Raw genomic sequence first — 12,678 nt, forward strand, 5'->3', positions numbered from 1 at the left:
CAAAAGCAGAGCACGTACACAGATCAGTCCATGGATAACTAAGGATATTAAACGTATGATTCAGAAGAAAAAGAAACTTTTTAAAAAATCTAGACGCTCTGGCATACAAGAACACTGGGATGCTCACAAGCAATGGCGAAACAAAGTTCACTATGCCATCAGGAAATCATATAAGGATTACGTAAACAATTTATTCAGATCCGCTGACAATAAAAAACGTTTTTTTGCGTTTGTGAAAGAAAAACGTTCATCTTCTTTACCCAGTAAATTTATTAATCCAACGAATAACTCTCATTACTCCAACATTGAAGACATTGTAAAGGGTTTTAATCTTTATTTTACTTCTATTTTTAATGATGTTAACGTTCATTTTAATTTTAACGAACCTCCCCTCTGTTCTCTTAAAATCCCTGTACTTGCTGATATTTCATTTAGTCCGAATGATATAATTAACACCATATCTACTTTTCGGTCTAATTCCGCCCCTGGACCAGACTTAATATCAGTCAAATTACTCAAGCCGATATCGCATTCAATTGCCTATCCCCTTTGGTTGCTGTATCGTACTTCCCTTAATACTGGTACTGTGCCCAATGATTGGAAATGTGTAAATACTATCCCAGTTCATAAATCTGGCGATAAGGCAGCGATAACTAATTATAGACCAGTGGCCCTTTCCTCATTGGTGTGTAAAATTTTAGAGAAGATTATCGATTAACTTTACGTATGACAACGGTTTACTTAACCCTAATCAACATGGTTTTGTCAAACATAAACCTTGCGTAACTCAACTCAATAATGTTACCTATCACTGGTCAAAAATTCTTGACAAACGTGAGCCAGCAATTATTGATACTCTGTTTTTAGACATGAGCAAAGCATTTGATAAAATGCCCTTCGACATCTTATTAACAAAAATTGCTGTAAATTTTAATATTCAAGGTAATATCTGGAAATGGATATCTTCATACTTGACTGACAGGAATCAGAAAGTTTGTTTCAGGGAGGCTACTTCTTCCGTACTTCCAGTTACATCGGGTATACCTCAGGGCAGTTGTCTTGGTCCAATTTTATTCAATATGTTTGTGAACGATGTTAATCATAATGTTTCTTCTGAATGTTTTCTTTTTGCAGATGATATAATACTATATAGACACAGACAAAATGCCAACGATATTGTTAATTTGCAAAATGATATAAATATTTTATCTAATTGGGCTGATAAGAATCAAATGAAATTCAATGTCAACAAAACTAAATTAATGCATATCACCAGAAAGCGTAACTTTGTTAAGCCGTTGCACTTTCTTAATGGTGAGACAATTGCGGTGGTTGATAGCCATAAACATTTAAGAGTAGGCCCTACATATCGATTCTAAACTGAATTGGAATGTTCAAATCGATAATCTAATATCTAAAGCTAATCGAATGTTAGGCTTTATTTTTCTGTAGCCGGAAATTGTTCTCCAGACGCGATTTTGGTGCTACCTATTCTAGAATATGGTTTGCCGGCGTGGGGCCCCAGAAATGGAGGACACATAAAACGCCTCGAACAGGTTCAGCGACGGGCCTCAAGACGTATTCTGGGACCCCACTGCGGACCTATATCATACGACGAACGTTTAATAACTTTGGGTTGGTTATCCTTACGTGATAGACGTTTAATGATTTTAATTTCCTTTATATTTCGTTGTTTTTATAATGTAACTTTTTGTAGTACTGTAAATAATAATATCCATATCAATCAACGCCATCGTACCGATACTTTAAAATATTCGTCTATCAACAATTTTCCTGGTCATCACTACCCTCCATAATCAAAGATCAAGCAGTTACTCTTCCTTTGAAAAATTTCCTGTCGAAATTGAAAAAATATCTGCTTGATCAACGCTAAATTTATTTTAATTATATAGGTGTATTTTAAATTGTGTAACACAGTAATACAAATTAATTAAATTTTTTATATATTCTGTATATTTTATATTCATTTTTAACTTGTATTAAGTTGTATGTTACAGGGGTTGCGGACACAAATGTGTTATGGCGCTCTGTTGCTGTCGCAACCCCTGGACCGCTTGTTGTCGAATAAAGAAATTAAATGAAATGAAAATAATAATTCATTAATTCATTTGTAAACAACTTATTATTGTGTCTTCATCTCGTATCTAATTCGCTATGTACAACAGCTTTGTTAATGTATTTTTAAAATTTATAAATGACTTGTGCCGATTCTAAGTACATGTGGTATCTGATTGGCTAATTCTTACTTCAACCTTAAACTCCATACATATTCTAAACTCTAAACTTATGTGAAAGTCGACGACCAAAAGCTAATAAAAACTGAAATACTCACTCATGCTGCTATTCACTGTATCACGATACACCGATCCTTTATTCAACTAATACAATTCAGCTTTTGCTATAGAGTCCTTTTTTAAAACGATGCAAATGTATTCCTTCACGTTCAGAAACCAAAGCAACACCTACCCTTTGCGTACATGACATTTCGCATGCTATTTGCATAATTAGTAAATCGTGTTGGCGTTTTCATAACAAACTGCTGTCACTGATTTGTAAATAACATATCTTTTTTTTTTTCATTTTGCTGTACACAGTTAGAATATCATTATTTTATTATTATGTAATATAATAGTAGGTCTCGTAATTGAAAACAAAAATAAAGGCTGCTTTGGGATCCTAAACATTGGAAGAATGCACCAAGAGATTTGGAGAAGCTCTAAGATCGTCGAAAACCATTTTGATAGTGAAACAAGATCAAGGTTATACAAATGTAGACATCATAGCAATGCTATGCTTCCTTTATGCTTCCTAGTAATAGGAAACATAAAAATGGAATTAATAATATGATAACAATCTGATGCTTCTCTAATTAAACGACACTTGTTGTATATTTGTTACGAAAGTGAAATGTTAATAAATCATAATGATCTGTTTTGTCAAATAAGAAACTTATCTATTCACTTTAAAAGGAGGTTTTATCATCGCTTCCTCATTAGCATACTGTAGGCCTTTATTCAGTCAATTTGTACTTCAACATGAAAGGTTTATACATTACCACTATGATTAATATGTGGAGTTAATCTTCAGAATACAATCGTTTTTTCTGTAATATTCTGTCCTATAATTAGAGGTCAATTAGCGTGTTATAAATACAATCCGCTAGTAAATGGAACTCAGCCGCTTGATGATTTCAGATGTCCTAAGAAATGTGAGAAATATTATAGGAAAGAAACGGAATTATACTACACTCACAGCTTGTTTTGTTCAAAAAAGGGATTGGAATCCATTCCATCGCAAGATACGGTATCAACTGATGTTGAATTTTACAATCTATATGACAAAAGTATTGGGTCATTAAAGAACGACTCTTTCCAGAATTTAACTGTTCTACGATATTTAAGTCTTGATAATAACCAGTCTAATTCAGCCGCGGATTTAAGGGGGGGGGGGGGGGCACGGGTTAGAAACTGGGTAACTTCTTCTGTCAGTCTGTTTTATTGCCGAAACACGATAGCTCAACAGGCACGTTTAATATTTGTCTAGACAAAACAAAGCACACGTGCCGTTGTAGAGAAACCAGCCTAAAATTATAGAACCATTGATGTTAATGCATTTCGTGGCTTGCAAAAACTAACACGTTTATCTATGAATGAAAACCGTTACTTAAATCATCTTTTGTCACAGTGGTTTGTTGATCTAGTATCTTTAGAAGAATTACATCTACAATATTGTGGATTAACAATAATATATCCTAATGTATTTAGTAATTGCAAAAGAATAATTTATAATTTATGTATTCGGTAGCGTGTTTGTTACTTGGCCAAATTGAAAATTGGCCAAGTATGTTGATCTGTTTGGTTTGTGTGTTTGTTACTTGGCCAAATTGAAAATTGGCCAAGTATGTTGATCTGTTTGGTTTGTGTGTTTGTTTGTTTGTTTGTCATCACTCTAGTGCTCACAGTTTTGATTCAAAACCATACATGTCACCTGGTGCAAGGACGACACTGCCCAATTTTGGTTAAAATCTGGACCACGGTCCCAATTCTGGACCACTATGCGCGAAGGCTAGTTTGTTTGTTTGTTTGGAGGATTACTCAAAAAGAAATTACAAGATCTTTACCAAAATGAATATACAGATATAGTCCAGTCAAAAATCACCCTCACCATGGTATAAGAACGTACCCTAATAAAATTTCATCCGTAGGTTCTATGTAAATAGGTAATAACATTTCTTGATGTTGCGTCTTGCAAAACTTGGGATTTTACGAGAAAATTTGACTTTTATACCCAATTTATAACTACCTCATGTCGTATTATTGTTTACAGCGAATGCGACGAAGCGTGACTGAAATTACGAGACGCCGTTTTCGCCCGTTGAAAAATGCATTAACAAAGCTAAAAACCTAGAAAATTAATAGTTTATACAATAATTTAAATATAGTTTACAATAAATTGTATAATAAAATAAAAAGAAAATTCAAGTATAATCTCAAATATTTACAGATATGTGTTTAAAAATGTACAAATCAAAATGGCCTTCCATAAAATAAAGTGCGCCCTCACTCGTCATACTTTTATCGGACTTGTATGGATGGTTATACAAGGCATTAATAATACGAAACCCGATGCGGTTCGTTAGTTATTGCCTCTGCAAGAGGCAGAATATTATATTTTCACAAATATATTTCTAGTTTTTATCATGGAAAAAAAGAATTGTATATATTTAAACACATTACAACCTCCAGTCTACCATTCATGATGGATTAAGCTAGTTAGTTATATTCTGGACATTCTTTTTTTCACAGCATTACTTGCGTGGATATCACAATGCATTTGTTTATTCGCGATTATAGTCAATATTAATTTGAGTAAGAATCATTTTTAAATGACAGTCCATTTCGCGTATACGATATAATAAAGATTTAAATTAATAAAGTACGGTACTCTGAAATATTTTCTCATTGGTTATCCGCAACAAAGAATCCTTGTGATTGTTAGTTTTGTTTAATTTTCTTTGAATTGTTTATTGGCATCCATATCGTATGATGTGTGAGACAATTTCGTGTTTTAGAAAATGTAATCCTGCCACCGAAGATTCTTTCTGTTCGAAGACTTCTGACGGATAACTGTGTTATTCTTTTACATTTAATTAATTAATTAATGTTCATCTTCACTTTTGGGAAAAATAGCCTACATCTTTTAGGTTTAAAACGTCATTTATAAGCATTTTGAATAAGCCAACAAATTAAACTACTGTGTTCTCCCAAGCTTTTTAAATTTTATTTAAATGCATTAAAATGCGTCGGACTCGGCGGATAACAATATTTGAAATAAATGCATATAAAACTTTTGTTCTGGACTTTACTTTTTTGTCCCAAGTGAGAACTTTCAGGCCGTGGAGGTGAACCGATCGTTTATGACATGCTTTTGTGTATAAAATGTCCAATAATAATTGTAGGACTACTCTCAACCAAAACACTTTATATTAGAATGTATTTAATATACGTCACGTCTTAAAAAATTGGGAGAATTGGGTAATACAGTATGTCGTTTCTCGCGAATCTTACATCACACTCCAACATTCTCACTTTCTTTTATTTAGTGAAATGTGAACGGTGGAAAAACGGGAAAATACTTTAAATTTAGAATGCTTTGAATTCTGGAAGACGACTTCGAACTTAAAGAATCGTCATGAATGACGTTTATTGGCTCAAACTTCACACATCGGTACGATGTGAAGGCCAGACGGATTCAGAGAGGATCAAACCGGCTCCTCCTCCCCATTGGCAGTGGGGGCATCGGCGGGTGAAAGGGAATAATGATAAATGTTGATTCAGACGAATGCCAACCAGCCCCTTTGATACGCTCTTAATAATTGTTGGAAAGTGAAAGTAGGGCTACTTGAGGTAGGGCCTAGTATCTTTCGTATAGGCCTACACGAAATGGATTATCCTTAAATGATTGGTTCTTACTCTAATTAAGATCATAATCGCGAATGATAGTTCAAAATATGCAATGCATTGTGATATCAACGCAAGTAATGCTGTGAAAAAAAAAGAATGTCTAAAAATAAAACCAGCAAAACTAGTAGATCATTACGCTTCAGCAGATATACAAATATACACTTAATCCATCATGATGGTATACTGGAGGTTGTAATGTGTTTAAATATATACAATTCTTTTTTTCCATGATAAAAATTAGAAATATATTTGTGAAAATATAATATTCTGCCTCTTGCAGAGGCAATAACTAACAAACCGCATCGTGTTTCATATATTAATGCCTTGTATATACTGTATACAAGTCCGATAAAAGTATGACGAGTGAGGGCGCACTTTATTTTATGGAAGGCCATTTTGATTTGTACATTTTGAAACACATATCTGTAAATATTTGAGATTATACTTGGGTTTTCTTTATATGTTATGTATTTTATTATACAATTTATTGTAAACTATATTTAAATTATTGTATAAACTATTAATTTTGTAAGTTTTTAGCTTTGTTAATGCATTTTTCAACGGGCGCTAACGGCGTCTCGTAATTTTAGTCACGCTTCGTCGAATTCGCTGTACACAATAATACGACATGAGGCGGTTATAAATTGGGTATAAAAGTCTAATTTTCTCGTAAAATCCCAAGTTTTGCAAGACGCAACATCAAGAAATGTTATTACCTATATACATAGAACCTACGGATGAAATTTTATTAGGGTACGTTCTTATACCATGGTGAGGGTGATTTTTGACTGGACTAATAGATATGTGGTCAAGGACCATACCATTAAATTTTGGGACCATTTGGGACCATGGTCCCAATTCTGGACCATTTTTTTTAGTATACTTTTCAGACCTGCTAGTGTTAAAAGATAAGAAAGAATTTTCCAAAAGCCGGCGAGCAGTCTTAAAGTAACAAGTAAACTAAAATTGCATTTTCTCGAGAACTACTTCTCCAAAAAAACATTTTTGTACAAGAGGCAAGAGTTATAATTTGTGATTTGTAATTTTAAAACATAAGTTGATTTAATATACAGGTTTTTTTATGCGAATAGTTTAAAAAACCTAATTCTTTTCAAATTCACCTGTGTGTTTGTCGCGTTGCTGTTCTATTGTTAGTCGACTGAAGCTATTGTTAGTTGAAAGGCTGGTTACATAACCTTTACACCAAACTCGTATACACATGATTGTAGTGAAATTAGCCTAAATCACACAGCATAAGACACACACTTTTGGTGAGGTCAATTTTGATTTGTCCAAGTATCGCGCTATGCGCGAAGGCTAGTTTGTTTGTTTGTTTGTTTGGAGGATTACTCAAAAAGAAATTACAAGATCTTTACCAAAATGAATATACAGATAGATATGTGGTCAAGGACCATACCATTAAATTTTGGGACCATTTGGGACCATGGTCCCAATTCTGGACCATTTTTTTTAGTATACTTTTCAGACCTGCTAGTGTTAAAAGATAAGAAAGAATTTTCCAAAAGCCGGCGAGCAGTCTTAAAGTAACAAGTAAACTGAAATTGCATTTTCTCGAGAACTACAGCATTAAGACACACACAAATATATAGGCCTATATATATATTTTTTTTTTACCAGAGAAATCTTATGTAGGAGAATTTTACAGTAGGTGGAGGTATGCACTCTTGGAATGGCTTTCTAGTTTAAATTGATTTTACAAGAAACTATATAAATTATATCAAATCTGGCACATTTCAGAATTTGTCAGTTATTAAATATTTATATCTAAACAACAATCATATTATCAGTATACCACTACAAGAATTTAAAGGATTATTGCAATTACAACGAATGACTATTGGTAACAACCGTCTGACTACAATCACAGAGGATGTTGAACTTCAAAATCTGACTCAATTACAGATTATAAATGTGGCGTACAACAAGTTTCTCTGTGACTGTGATTTTTTGTGGTTTAGAAAATGGATTGAGCCAACAAATGTGACAGTTCAATACACCTACCATACACTATGTCAATTTCCAGATAGTAAAAAAAATGCTGTTAAATTTAGTCGGAAGGTATGTTAGTTGTCTCCAAACAATTTTCCAAAAGTGAGTGGTGCAACTTCGAGTTAGAGATGGCGCGCATGCGCATGTTTGACAACCATGAAGATTTATTGGTCATTGTACTAATTGAGAAGGTGTCACCTAAAGACATGCCGATACTCTTACACAAGATATTGACCACTACACAACTTATATCGAATAGGAAGAACATCCAGAGAGACAAGCATTGTTCTGGGCCAAGCTTAAAACAGCTCTCTTTTTTTTCTTTTTTTTTTGTGGATACCTTTGATGTTTGCGAAGGTTTCTAGAGGTTATCAATTAGCCTATCTTTTGGACAGTTAGGTGACAAAGGTATCCACAAAAACATATTAATTTACCAAAGGAAAGTAGGCTATAATGTATAGTATTATATATACTTTCCTAAACAATTAAATCGGTTCTTTAAAGAATTATATGAGGTTTAGTACACTACATTTTTGCATTTGTTACAAAATTAAATATTAATAAACCATTATTAATTATATGTTTTGTCTCAAGATGAAAGTGAAAATTAATTTACTTGAAAATGAGATTATAACGTCAATAATTTCAGAAATACTTAAATTGACTGTTTGAAAAATTATTTTAGTTTCATTGCTCCAAATTCTTGCATTGGTTCGAAAGTGAAATATTAATTAATCATTATTATTCCCGGCTTGAACCATTACCTAAAAAGGAGATGAATAACGATATGTCATTATCACTTCTCCTTATTAGAATACATTACCAGTCGATTTCTCTCATTATTGTGTTAGGCCTATACTTCAACGTAAGAGTTTCATACATTACCACTATGAATATGTGGACTCTTCTTTTCATTACTATCGTTCTTAAAATTTCGTAACATTCTATTGTCCTATTAGCGGTAAGTTAACGTGCTACAGTAACAACTTACTATTTAATAGCTTTGAACAGCTTTGCTCTCCTATAATTTTTGTTGTAAATTATTTAGGTTTGGGATTTGTTACCAAAAAGATAGATAACGAAATTTACATGAATGCGCAGCCCATGTACCTACAACTCTATAACGTGTGGAATAAGGCACCCAACGCACTGTACTTTATAAAGAAGCTTTAGTATTATTATCCCGTAATTGTTAGGCATAGTCTTTTAAAGCAGGCAATGATCAGGTAAAAATAGAAACTAATGCAATTAAAATTAAAGAAAATATAATGACAGTCTAATGGTTCTTTATCTTCTTGACTCTATATCGCATGACATTCCCACAACAAAGCTAGAGTGAACGTATGGTATGATGGCAATCTTCTTGGTTAAAATTATTTTGTTTTGGCAACAACGAGTCGTGTATCAGGGAAAGTGCTCTTCGTGGACCAACTTTCTATCTGGAATTCCTCAAGGTTCATGTTTAGGGCCTACCTTATTCAACATCTATGTCAACGACCTTCATTCTAATCTGTCAACAAGGCCTTTTCAATAAGCAGATGACAGGTTTATTATTATTTTATTATTCTGAAAAATATTTTACAAGAAGATAAAAACCATATCAGAGATGGTCTGAATCAAACGTTTAACAAATACCAGGTTTTGTAAACTACTCGACAGCGTAAACCAACACTTCCGAACTAGTCACTGAATGGTAAACTAATGTCAATTTATATGAATATCATGAGAGTCAACATTTCTCGCAACTTATTGTGGAACAATCAAGTCGAGAAGGTGACATCGAATTATTGTTTTAATTGTACTTGGCAATATCAATCAAACTCCCCTCATGTTTTTTTGGGGATTTTGGGGATCATCTCTCAAAAGTTTTTTTTACAGTGCTGAAGACTTTTACCTTACTAACGAGAATTAAAGATGGTAACATACCTAGTATTTTGGACTTTTGTTATATTATGTTGTACGTTATAAGACGGCTATTGGTCAGAGTGATCATCTGGTTTTAACTTTCAAAATGGACTGTTTGACTGTGAAAATAAAGCTGAAAATGCCTATTCGAAATTATTATAAAGGAGATGATGACAGATCTGCTATCAGATACTTTTATTAACGTTTTTAAACATATTTAAAAATATAGTATCGACGAAATCAATCTCGAACGACCATTTGGAGGAGTTGGCTTTATCTGTTAACTATCTCTTAATATTGTAATTAATTAAAACAAGGTCATACACATGGCCTCAGTCGCGTCCTCAAGTTAGTGTTTACCAACCGACCAACCTACCGACCGACATAATTAGCTGTAGAGTCGCGTCGCGTTAAAAATGAGACGTTGCAGTTAAAAAAATTATGATATAGTTATACTATAGTTATATTATTTATTATTGGAATATCCAATAGTTAATATATGAATTGTAGTAGGCTATTCGATTTGGAACTTTTCGTTGTCAATAAAAGATTCGCTGAGAACTTTTTGTATTCGAATTGTAAATTGTAAACGGATTGTACTTAAAAGAAAATCATTCGTTAAGCAACAATGTCATCATTCAAAATATTCCGTTCAAAAAGTAGACCTACTAACGGAAAAAGTATACTCAACGGTAAAAAAAAGTCCCAATCGAATACAAAAAACGGTTTAGCTTTGTCTGGGAAAATCCACTTGATACCAAATAAATAAATAAGATGTTGTATTACAGCCTTCGTTTGTTTCTTCTTTTCGAATTATTCATTTGTGTAGGCATGGTCTAGCCCCATTATGTCAGATTCATTTCACGAATAGTTAATATTACTAGCTAGGGCCTAGGTTTACGTGCCTGGGACGCGGAAATGTAGGCCAGTGTAATCGACGATAAATAAGATGTTGTATTACACAACCTTCGTTTGTTTCTTCAGGGTGTTTTAGCTTCAACTGTTGTTATGGCCCCAATAGCCTTCCATAGACAAAAGCGGTTTCTTCCCTCTCCGGCGACGCGTCGTGCGTCGTGCGAGCTCACAAAAATCATTTACATCATTACATGTGGAGGAGGAGGAGTAACGAATGGTCGAAGTCAAAGATGAGTTCACAGTAATTGTAGTTGACGGGGGAGGACAGCAGCAAAACGGTTATTGTATGCTTAGCCCGATGCTTAGAGTTAGACGTGACCTGTTTTAAAGTTTGTCTTTTTCGAATTATTCATTTGTGTAGGCATGTGGTCTAGCCCCATTGTCAGATTCATCTCAGGAATAGTTAATGTACCAAAAAATGTGCATGCATGAGCGATTTTCAATTGACCAATTAATTGCGTTGATTCTGCCGGAATCCCATAACCACTTTGTAAATTAGGGTATGTTCAGACTCACGGAGTTACGGTGGAGTTATCTACGCAAGGTGTACGGTAATCCGTGGCGTTAAAAGCCAAGGTGTACAGACACAACGATCAACATTCTAATGCCTTGCATTTAAAACACTCTCGCCCGTATTCTTAAACCGGACTTTAGTCGTAGTTCGAAGTTCGACTTGAAAAAGTCGTAGTTCGAGCTATTACTTCAAATTCGATTAAAAAACGAAGTAGTCGAAGTTTGCAGTTCGACTTAATGAAGTCGAGCTTTTAGTCGAGTTGCACACGTCTGGGTAACAAAGGCTATACATTGGCCAATGACAAGAGAGTATTTGAGGAGCAGACGAAATTTTGCGCATTGATATCACTTTCCATTTCTTACAACACTTTTTACGCATCAGGACTATATACATGAAAAATAATTTTAATCGTTAATTATTAGAACAATATCAGTATTAATTTAACAGTGAAGTATATTTGATTAACAACAAATAAAATCTTCAAAATATATTTAGGAACCATGGCGGTACGGTAACTTTTATATTTTCTAGGCCCCCAACAAAGTATGATCGCGACGAACCACGCACTTCAAAGCGTAACAAGAAAGCACTAGGCCCCCTAAACATTCCATCGCGTGGTGAATTGCCACATCTCCCATTGTCGCTATGGCGTGATGTAGCTCAAGTCGGACTTGCGCGAAGAAAATAATGTAATTTGTATACAGTTGTAAATAAAGATGATTTTCATTATTATAACTTATACCAATGTATATTTAATTAAGCTAATATAAATATAGATATTTCATTCTTCAATATCTGGCCAATATAACAACTCAATGACTGTTACGTTTTTTATAAACATCGTTTAAAAACCATTTAGTCGACTATTTAGCCTGCCCCCTCCAGGACTAAAAAAATCGATCAAAATCCGTCTCGATTTAGTCGAGGTTGGCCTGATTTAGTCGGTGATTTAGTTGAAGTTCGGTTTATGAATTAAAATGACGTCATTTTTTTAGTTTTAGCTCGAACTACGACTAAAGTCCGGTTTAAGAATACGGGCGTCTGACCAGGTCAAAGCAGATAGAACTATGTATACATTCATGACAATGCATGAACGTTACATCGTTTACATGTTTTTTTGTGTTTTTTTTATGTATATAATGTTTACCATACTGATTTGTTCTTATACACTCGTCAATTGTATAATAATTACAGGGGTGCGTCAAAAAACCTAGATGGTACATCACATCAATGAACAAGGTGTGTCAATGTCCGTCACTTTACCACCCACCATATCATAAACAACATGGTCACAGTGCGTCAAAATGGGTGCGTCATGGTCACCTAAAGGTAAGTCACCTTTTTGATGCA

This window comes from Antedon mediterranea, chromosome 4 (assembly GCF_964355755.1).
Source record: "Antedon mediterranea chromosome 4, ecAntMedi1.1, whole genome shotgun sequence".
Taxonomy (NCBI): Eukaryota; Metazoa; Echinodermata; class Crinoidea; order Comatulida; family Antedonidae; genus Antedon; species Antedon mediterranea.